This window comes from Pelophylax lessonae (genome assembly GCF_965119305.1).
Source record: "Pelophylax lessonae genome assembly, chromosome: 1".
Classification (NCBI taxonomy): Eukaryota; Metazoa; Chordata; class Amphibia; order Anura; family Ranidae; genus Pelophylax; species Pelophylax lessonae.
Genome location: NC_138768.1, coordinates 869,161,391 through 869,171,906, shown reverse-complemented (window position 1 = coordinate 869,171,906; position 10,516 = coordinate 869,161,391). Strand labels below are relative to the sequence as shown.

General features: G+C 43.3%; 1 pseudogene across 1 annotated transcript; it reads right to left on the bottom strand.

The window, feature by feature from the left end:
• Positions 1–348: 348 nt before the first annotated feature.
• LOC309545311 lies at positions 349–3,098 on the bottom strand (annotated as a pseudogene). The gene is made up of 3 exons: positions 2,962–3,098; positions 2,687–2,788; positions 349–1,226 (listed from the first exon to the last, which is right to left on the bottom strand). The product of its transcript is annotated as an uncharacterized misc_RNA (transcript).
• Positions 3,099–10,516: the final 7,418 nt, after the last annotated feature.

Genomic DNA, 10,516 nt, shown 5'->3' with positions numbered 1-10,516 from the left:
CTATGGGGGGCCCTGATTTGAAGGGGATCTATGGGGGCCCTGATTTGAAGGGGATCTATGGGGGCCCTGATGTGAAGGGGATCTATGGGGGGCCCTGATTTGAAGGGGATCTATGGGGGGCCCCGATGTGAAGGGGATCTATGGGGGGAACCTGATGTGAAGGGGATCTATGGGGGGCCCTGATTTGAAGGGGATCTATGGGGGGCCCTGCTCCAAAGGACGGAGCAAGTGGAAGACCATGCATGCTCAGTAGGTAACCACAAACTAAAAGAATTGAATTACGCAATGTTGAACATTTTAACAATAGTGTATTTATTTAAACAAAGTACAGAGAATGATGAACACTCTTTATTGAATGGCATCAAGCTGCCATGGCACTTGACCGGCAGGACTCATAAAGAAGTCTGTAAAATCCTCCCTGATGTTGGCCCCTCTGTAGTTTCCCCTGGTGTGGATCCACTCTGCACCTTCCATATCATCCATCAACGAGTCCTCGAAGAGGTATCCATCTCTTGATCTAACAAAATTGTGGAGTGCACAGGCAGCTTTGACAGCAATTATGGCATTATCTATGGTTAGAGTCATTGGTGTGTGAAGAAATCGCCACTTATTTGCTAGAATTCCAAAACTACACTCCACAACTCTGCGCGCTCTTTGTGAGCCTGTAGTTGAAAACTCTCTTTTCGATAGTCAGTGAGCGATTTGCATACGGGCGTAGCAGGTGTTCTGAAAGCGCAAAAGCCTCGTCCCCAACAAAAACAAATGGGAGACTGGGCTGAGATGTTCCAGGCAGTGGTAGTTCATGTGGGAGGTCCAGGCTTTTGGCACGTAGCATTTTTCCAAAACTGGAGTGGGAAAAAATGCTGGAGTCGGAACTGCTCCCGTACGAACCAACATGTATCTATGAGTAATTTGCATCCGCCACTGCCAGCAAAACCACTGAAAAATATTTTTTGTAATTAAAATATTTGGTACCGCTACCAACTGGTCTCACAATCCTGATGTGCTTGCCATCTATTGCACCGACACAGTTAGGGAAGTTGCAGCGCTCCCAAAAAAGATCAGCTACAGAGATCCACTCCTCTTCGGTTGGTTTTCTCATCACCACATCTCTTAGGACCTCCCAAATGGCAATACAGGTATCACGCACAATTGTGCTCACAGTGGATTTCCCCAATTTGAATTCATAATGCAAGCTCGCAAATGAATTTCCAGTTCCAAGGTACCTGAAATAAAAAAATAGAAAATTATTATTAGTCATGTTTATCGCTTACAGAATCACTAATCCGAACAAGATGGCGTAGCCTCAAGGACACCATGCAGAGGTATAAGAGACTAGAACGTGAGGCGAGAAGTGGATCCGGTGCCCCCCCTAAGCGTCCCTATGCCTTTGCCAGATGTCTGGATTTTCTGGTACCGGTTCTAGAAATGCGGAAGTAAGTTATTGTCAAATTCCCTCTTTCACTTATTAACCCATCCTTCCCCCTCCCTCTTGCCCCCCCCCACCCCCAACCCCCTCACCTTCCAATCCCCACCTATCATCTTTATTGTATTTGGAGCGGATAATGAAAAGTAGTTACATATTTGTAATTGCAGCACACAAGCAAGTTGGGAGGAGGTGGAGAATGAGCAGGAGGAACGGGAGGAGGAGGAGCATGCAGCAGTTGATGAAGAGGAAGGCATTGCATTTGCATGTTCATCAAATGTAGATAACATAGCAATTGAGGCACAGGGCTTGGATGAGTCCATATCCGCTCAGGAACCGGAAGTGGAGTACAATGAAACTGACGCTTCCACGCCTTCCACCAGGCCACTGAGTCAAGGCAGTCGAGGCTCTACGTCCCACAGGAGGCGAGGCAGCAGGGCAACTGCTCAGGCGGAAGATAATGAGCAGACAAAACATTTATTAGACATTATGTCTGGCATCAGCCAGCAAATAGATGCACAGCGATGCCCACACACACTATTTGCCCACAGTTTAGTGCCTCTTCTCAAAGAGGTCCCGCCGGAAAGATATTTTGAGATGAGAATGGCAGTACAAAACTGTATCCATTCATTCTCTGTACCAAGACAGTTCCCGCAAGAGAATACATGGACCCCAAATTTAACACCCATTCAATCTGCCATTCCACCAAACCCTTATCCATCCAGTTTTGAACAATACCGGAGCATTCATGAAACCCCTAGATCCCAAATCCCATATCCTATTCCTTCTCCAATTCCCTCTGTAATCCCCCCCCACAGGAGAACATCGGATGTCTCTACTTCTTCCCATTTCCCCCCCTCCCGCAGACCACCACCGACACCACAATCAAGTGCATTGGCATCAAACTTACCTCCACCCTATCCACAATATAGGCCCACAAGTGGACCATCAAGAAACCCATCCCCGCTTGTGCCATTTAGGCTATATCCCAACACCTTGGATAGCTCTTCAACACCACTTGATCCAGATGAGAGTTCACCTAATTTTTTGGATCTATAGGATAGGACACTTGCCACTCTACCGCCATGTTGTCCAAATTTGTCTTTTATGACATCATGTTTCTGTTTTTGTTCTTGTTATTATATGCAACAAAATAAAAAATAAAGAAAAACTTTTTTTGGAAGCGACTTTGCCATCATATCTGTCTGCATAATATGGAGAAAAAAATACATGACATTTCACAAAATATATCACACTTACCGTAATGTAACAAGCAATCTTTCAGCAGGGACAACACTGTTCCGGAAGGTGCTGTTCTGACGCTCCAAACGGGAAAAGAGTAGTCCAAGTAATTCGTCAAAACTAAGAAATAAAAAACACAACACATGTAAGTGGCAAGCAAAAGGGGCGCGTGTGGAGCTTCTGGAATGATTCGGGGGTAGATATAGGTGAAAAGAGAGAGGGGGAAAAGAGAGAAATAGGGAAGCAGCAAAAAAGAGAGAAGGAGAAGGAGAGACTCCCTCTCACATACTAACCTATTAACTGACATCCGAGTATAGTTGAAGAACTTCTCTTCATGTTGACGGAGATGATTATAGAGGACACTGAACTGACCTCTGTCTTCCCTATTTGAAATTATGGGATGAACCCAATATCTTCGTTTTCTCATCATCCTCACCCTCCTCCTCCTCCTCCTCCTCCTCCTCTCTTTGTCCATATCGATCAGGACTGCAGCAGTGACAGTAGCAACTGCTGCCATGACCAAGGGCAAATGAAACATACTGCCAAAAAGAACACACCAAAACACAGCTGACACTCCACAACGAACTCTCCCCACAAAAACCAGGAAGTCCACAGGAAGTTTACACCCATTTTATTTTGATTGGCCGGAGCAGAAATCGCATCTGAGCTTAATTAACATGATTACGCAAGTACAATTCGCATTGCAATCGCGCTGTACTATTTAGAAACGCAAGGTAAACATCGCACTGCAAATTCGCATTGCAAGCGCAAGCGCATAAGTGTGAACCGGCACTGATGCGTACTGCTTGCTTTTTTCAGATATACAAGGGGAAATCACCTATTTTTGGAGCGGTTTCTTCCTTCCCTATAGGGTCTGTGTTTCTTGGCATTGGTATACCCTTCTGTTGGTACGGTGGTTTCTCATATCCCCATTCTTTTTCCAGTTCAATTATCCTCTCTCTTACTTGATTATGGTCACATATGTTTTTTGTACTGAATCTCATTCAACTCACTTTATTCTTTATCACATTCACATATGGCTTACACATTACTTTTGGGTGATTATCATCAGAGTTCTTCCCTTTCCAATTGGTTCTTGTACACGTGTTCATTATTCACTGAATATTAATATACAGGGTATTTTAATCAAGTTTATTATACTAGAATATTATATATTTTTATATATTTTTTCTTTTGAACAGAACACGTGATAATACAAGGGTTCTAATCACTTATCCACTACCCATTCTCTTCTTGGTCAATCCGTCCCCTTTTCCTCCTTTCGGACCATGTGGCGCATACCCGCCTCAGCCCCGGATCAGGCGTATACCCATTTGGTGCATCCCTGCAATGGACAATATCTTTATGCACACTACTGAATCCCAGATTTTTCTTAGTAATTTTCTGGTTGACACTTATTAACTTTTTCCATCGCTATGTAAGTATTCGACTTTTAGATTTGTCGTTATGATTTTTTGGAAAGTATCGGTGTATTTGTCATCTTTGGTTGAGATTTTTTACTAATTAGTCTCTACCCTCAGTTTATTTTTATAAAGCTCCTGAAGAGTGGATGCGATTTCCACGAAACACGTAGAGCTATGCAGCATTCATATGGATCAAGACACGGATCATGAATTTTTCATGCGTAAGAGCTATGACTCTAGGGCTATGGAGACCCTTTTCATAATTTCTATATGTATTTTTGATTTGAATATTTATCATGTATTATGTTATGGTTATATATATGTGTGCCATTGCATGATATGTTTTATCTGATAATATATTTATTCCTATGAAGTGTATCCATACATGATCTGATATGTATTCTTATTTTCTGATCCATGTCTGCACCATATTGGTTAATTATTGATATATTTTATACATGCTATGTGATTGGTTTCCATCATGTAGCGACTAATAAACCTATATTTTATATACCATCTTTTCTGATTTATACCATAGAAAGCACTGACCTCATATAAAGTCCCAGATCCCCCCTCCTTTTTTCAGGATACAGATACAGTTATTACTGAACACTGATGATAAAAACACACTGCACTAGGGGAACACCGACCCACTACCATGCAGCAGGTTCAGGGACATCCTGCTTGACAGGATCTCAGGAGCCACTCTTTGCAGATATTGAAGCCATTCAACCATAAAAAGGTCACCGGCTAGGGTGGTATATGGAAGCCCAGAGTTGTGCAGAAAGTTGCAAGGTTTAGTGCCCATAGATTATAGTGCTGCCTCTGGTATCTTTACTCCAGCGGCCTGTCCTGACCTTTCCTACCTCCAATGGATGCTCCTCTCTACTGCCTGCCCTGACAATTTTTACCTTATCTGATACCTCTACTGTCTGCTCCTGGCCCTCACCTTTGCTACATTTAATGGATACCTCTCCTGCCTGCTACCCATTCTGACCATTGCTATGATATTGGATCCTGCTACTGTCTGCTGCCTGCCCTGACCTTTGCTATTTTTCATCTTGTTTCCTCCATCTCTGTACATCTATTCTCTTCTACCTTGGGTCTATTCTCAATATTGTACAGTATAAAGTTTCATATATTAGGTCCTGGGGGAAACCTAGTTTTCTACCTTTAATGGATGACCTTTCATACCTTTAATAAACACTCCTGTCTGCTGCTTGCCCTAACCTTTGTTACCTTATCTGATGCCTCTACTCTCTGCTCTTGGCCCTCACTTTTGCTACATTAAACTGGATACCACTCCTGCCTGCCACCCATTTTGACTGTCGCTGTTATTGAATGCTGCTACCGTCTGCTGCCTGCCCTGACCTATGCTATTTTCTATCTCAGTTCCTCCATCTCTTGTACATCTTATCTCTTCTACCTTGGGTCCATTAGCAATATTGTACAGTACAAAGCTTAATGTATTAGGTCCTGGGGGGCAGAGGTGGGGGACTTGAGTCACATGACTTGACTTAAGTCAGACTTAAGTCACCAGTTTGAGGACTTGAGACTTGCTTGAATAAAATTAATAAAAGACTCGACTTGACTTTGACTTGGTATTCATGACTTGAGACTTGACTTTGACTTGAGACATATGACTCGAAATGACTTTACTTTTTTAAGTTATTAAATATTTGCATTTTCTCAAGAGGTGTTAAAGCAAAATGAATGTGCCTGTTATGTTTCTGACACCACAGTCATTTAAAACACCTCAGTGTGTTCTGATTTTTAGGACACTGGCTGTTTAACAATGGAAATACGTAAGATGTTTTTAGTGACTGTGGTGTCGATGACCGGACAAAGGATTTTGAGCGGTTTGGGCATTCAAAGCGTTTCTTTAATATGCCAAGAAAAAAGCACTGAGCAGTTTTGTTAATGTTGAAAATAAAACAAAACCTTTCCTAACCACTGACTTTTAACTGATTTAAAGGTGAAAATTGGGGTAGATCAGTAGTTTGACTTGATTTGTGACTTGACCAAAATAAATGACTTGACTTGACTTGCTTGACTTCTAGCAGGGACTCGACTTGACTTGCTTGCTTTTCGCCACAGTAACTTGGGACTTGCTTAAGACTTGAAGGTAAAGACTTGAGACTTGCTTGTGACTTGCACATGTGTGACTTACTCCCATGTCTGCTGGGGGGAACCTAGTACTGGTAGTACCTTTTAATGCATGACCTTTCTAGTTTTCATGAATACTCCTGTCTGCTGCTTGCCCTGATCTTTGTTACCCCAAATGAACATTTGCTACATTTAATAGATTCTTCTCCTGTTTGCTGCCCATTCCGACTGTTGCTATGTTACTACATGCTGCTACTGTCTGCTGCCTGCCCTGACCTTACACTCCCGTTTCCTACCTTTTAATAGATGACCTTTCTAGTTTTCATGGATACTCCTGTCTGCTGCCTGCCCTTACCTTTGTTACCTTATTTGATGCCTCCACGGTCTGCTGTAGGCCCCAACTTTTGCTATATTTATAGGATACTTCTCCTGTTTGCTGCCCATTCGGACTGTTGCTATGTTACTAGATACTGCTACCGTCTGCTGCCTGCCCTGACCTTACACTCAGTTTCCTACCTTTTTAATGGATGACCTTTCTAGTTTTCATGAATACTCCTTTCTGCTGCCTGCCCTGACCTTTGTTACCTTTTCTGATGCCTCTACCGTCTGCTGTAGGCCCCAACTTTTGCTCTATTTAATGGATACTTCTCCTGTTTGCTGCCCATTCTGACTGTTGCTATGTTAGTGAATACTTCTACTGTCTGCTGCCTGCCCTGACCTTTGCTATTTGTCAAGCTGCCAGTCCTGATGCCGCCAAAGTGGTTTCCATTGTGTTTCCTCCATCTCTGTATGGTACAGCTACTCTCTTCTACCTCAGATCCATTAGCAATATTCTACAGTGTAGAGTTTCATGTTGTAACGGACCGTTTCAGCAGACAAGGGGTTAAAATCCGTTTAGGCGATATGCCCCTTTCTGAGAGACAGGCACAGCTACTTGCAGGACACCAAACTCCCGAACTGGATACAAAATAACACTCCAACCTGGAACCTCACGAATAGCTGCTAGCAGACGAACAGGAAAAGCATACATCAGCTTACACTCCTAGCAATCAGTCTCCAACAGCATACAGTGAATCCCCCCAAGAACAAGACAAAGCTCTGAGTTGAGGGTAAAACAGGAACAACATTTATTGGAAGAACACAGCACACTTTTATACAGAATTTGGAACATCCTTCCCCCAACAACCGCTTTCCCATTGGTCAATTGCACAGTACCTGCAGTTCCCAATAAGGTCCTCTCCAGCCATGCAAATGAGGGCTTGAAAATGAGTCAGCAGTGATTGGTCAGATAGCTTGACCAGAAGGACTGCCATGCAAATGAGGACTTGAAAATGAGTCAACAGGGATTGGTCAGATACAGAACAATGGTTCCCTAACGAGCCCTCAATACACATTACTCTGAGTGTCAATACATCCCTTAGCAGACAACAGGTGAGGTCATTAGCACACCTGACAATAGGTGAATGGAGAGCCACCTCAGACAGTCCGTCTCCTCAGAACTTCCTGTAATGACCATATTAGGAGTTGACTTCCTGTTCAGAGACCTCATGGCAAATGGGAACAAAAATCTTCATATTACAAGTGAGACATTATTCCTGAATATGACTGTCCCATTTGTAGTAGTCCAAACCATATTTTCAGTGTTCACCACCCTCCTGGTCACCCTTCATACATAACAGATGCAGGGTGACTTAAACATAAGAAAGCCACACAAGGCTGGACATAGTGCCTCCCAACCTCTTTAAAGGAATTTGGGGTCCACACATTTATTAGGTCCTGGGGGCACCCTGACACCCTGGTACCAGTAGTCTAACTAGCCCTAAGGGAAGGGGGCTGCCAAAGGTAAAGCTAGCTACACTCACCCACTATTGACCATGTCTAGAATGTCAGCATTTGGACCTTACCCCAGAAATGCAAAGAGTATCCAAGCACCTTGCATCATGCTACCTCTCTGCACAGGTGTGTGGAGGATATAAGGGACGCATTTTGAGCACTAGGGCTGTAAATGAACAATCAGAATGCTTACCTGTCTGGCGGGTGGCGAGTCAAATCTTCGCTCTCTTCCTAAAGGACGATGTTTGGATCATCCGTCTTTCTCTGGGACGCAATTACTAATGTCTACTCACTACAGGTCTCTCTGCAGAGGGTGAGAGATTTATGGCATTGTGGAAACAACATTTTTTTTCCTTGAACAAGAATAGCGTTTTGGGAGTAAAGGAATCGCCGGCTGGATACTTCCATTATAAATTGCAGCGGGGAAGCCGCTGTCCCCACTGGCTCGTTCAGTAAATATTTTACTCTCCCCCCCTCCCTCGGCTCAATGGATGAGTAATTGACGTGGAGCGATATCACTTTATGAGTCAAGCTTCATCCTAACTGAGTGCAAGCCCGGGGGATCCATCGGCGTGATTGAAGAGTCCGCTCCACGTCTCTGATGTTCCGAAATTCATGTTCTTCATTTTACGGGGAAAGTTTCTGACAGGACGCGATGCGGAGTCGAGTGTAAAGTGGCGGTGATATATTGTGGACCGATCTATAGACATTAATCTCTGGACTTGTTAGAATTGCACAAAGAGGACAAAGTAACTTTTTGTATACTCCTAATTATCATGTTATTGAATGCTAAGAAGTCTAAACAAGGAATCCCAGGAATGAAAAACTTAAAAGGGTAATTTCCAGGATTTGGCAAAACTTGAAAAGCTTAAAAGAGAAATATGGGATTGGGATTTTTTTTTTCTGAATAATTACCTACAGTGAGGGTAAAAAATATTTGATCCCCTGTGTGACGGTACTCACCGTCATTGGGAATGAAAGACAGACACCATATGTGGGGCTCTTGGAGTAATGTTACTTTGGATTCCAGTCCATGTCTCCCCAAGACAGTAAGACTCATAGCAAATGCTAGTATCATCAGCTCAACCACCTGTCTTCCACACATTGTTGAATATGCAGATTTACTCACCTGTTATCTACTGTGGGTTCTGCGTTTACACTTATGATACTGTGTATTGTAATTCATGAGCTCGAGGACGACAGTCTGCTAGTTTATTGGCCCAGGTTGATTGAATCATTGTCATCTATTAGGTACTGGTGGAAAAATAGAATACTGTTTGTGTTGGTGGTTCTTTAGATCATTAGTTCAGGCTAATTATATTTCTATATACAATTTAATCTGCTTGTGATAATGTAATCAGACACCTGACCTGGTGGGATAATCTGATCAGGAGGGGGATGTCCCCCATATATTCGGTGTGAGTTTGTTCAAATAAAGATTCCAGTTCTCTACAAGCTAAGTTCTGTCTAGTTCTGTATGGGGGGGGGGGGGGCTAGAATATCTGATATCTATTTTCAAAAGAAGCCGTATACTGACGGAAGCTCACAAACACAGTGTGGGTTGCGGTTCCGTTACACCCTGCTGATTTTGTATGTTTGCCCACCGACAAAGAAATGATCAGTGTATAATTTTAGTGGTAGGTTTATTTTACCAGGGAGAGACAGAATAACAAAAATATCCAGAAAAACGCATTTCAAAAAAGTTATAAATTGATTTGCATTTTAATGAGTGAAATAAGTATTTGACCCCCCTATCAGTCAGCAAGATTTCTGGCTCCCAGGTGTCTTCTATACAGGTAACAAGCTGAGATTAGGATCTTTCTCTTAAAGGAGATGTACAGGGAAAGCTCGTTTGGCTGTACATCTCATATGGATCACAGGAGTGCAGTCCGTTCTGCACTCCTGTGACCCGGTGAAGTCAGCTCTCTGCTGACATCACAGATGTCGGTCCAGGCACGGCGTCGTCACAACAACCAAAACAGCCTCAAGTCTTTTTGAGTATGATGCTACAAGCTTGGCACACCTATTTTTGGGCAGTTTCTTCCATTCTTCTTTGCAGGACCTCTCAAGCTCCATCAGGTTGGATGGGGAGCGTCGGTGCACAGCCATTTTCAGATATCTCCAGAGATGTTCTATCGGGTTCAAGTCTGGGCTCTGGCTGGGCCACTCAAGGACATTCGCAGAGTTGTCCCGTAGCCACTCCTTTCTTATCTTGGCTGTATGCTTAGGGTCGTTGAACCTTCACCCCAGTCTGAAGTCCAGAGCACTCTGCAGCAGGTTTTTCACCAAAATGTCTCTGTACATTGCTGCATTCATCTTTCCCTCAATCCTGACTAGTCTCCCAATTCCTACCACTGAAAAACATCCCCACAGCATGATGCTGCCACCACCATGCTTCACTGTAGGGATGGTATTGACCAGGTGATGAGCAGTGCCTGGTTTCCTCCAAACATGTTGCTTGCCATTCAGGCCAAAGAGTTCAATC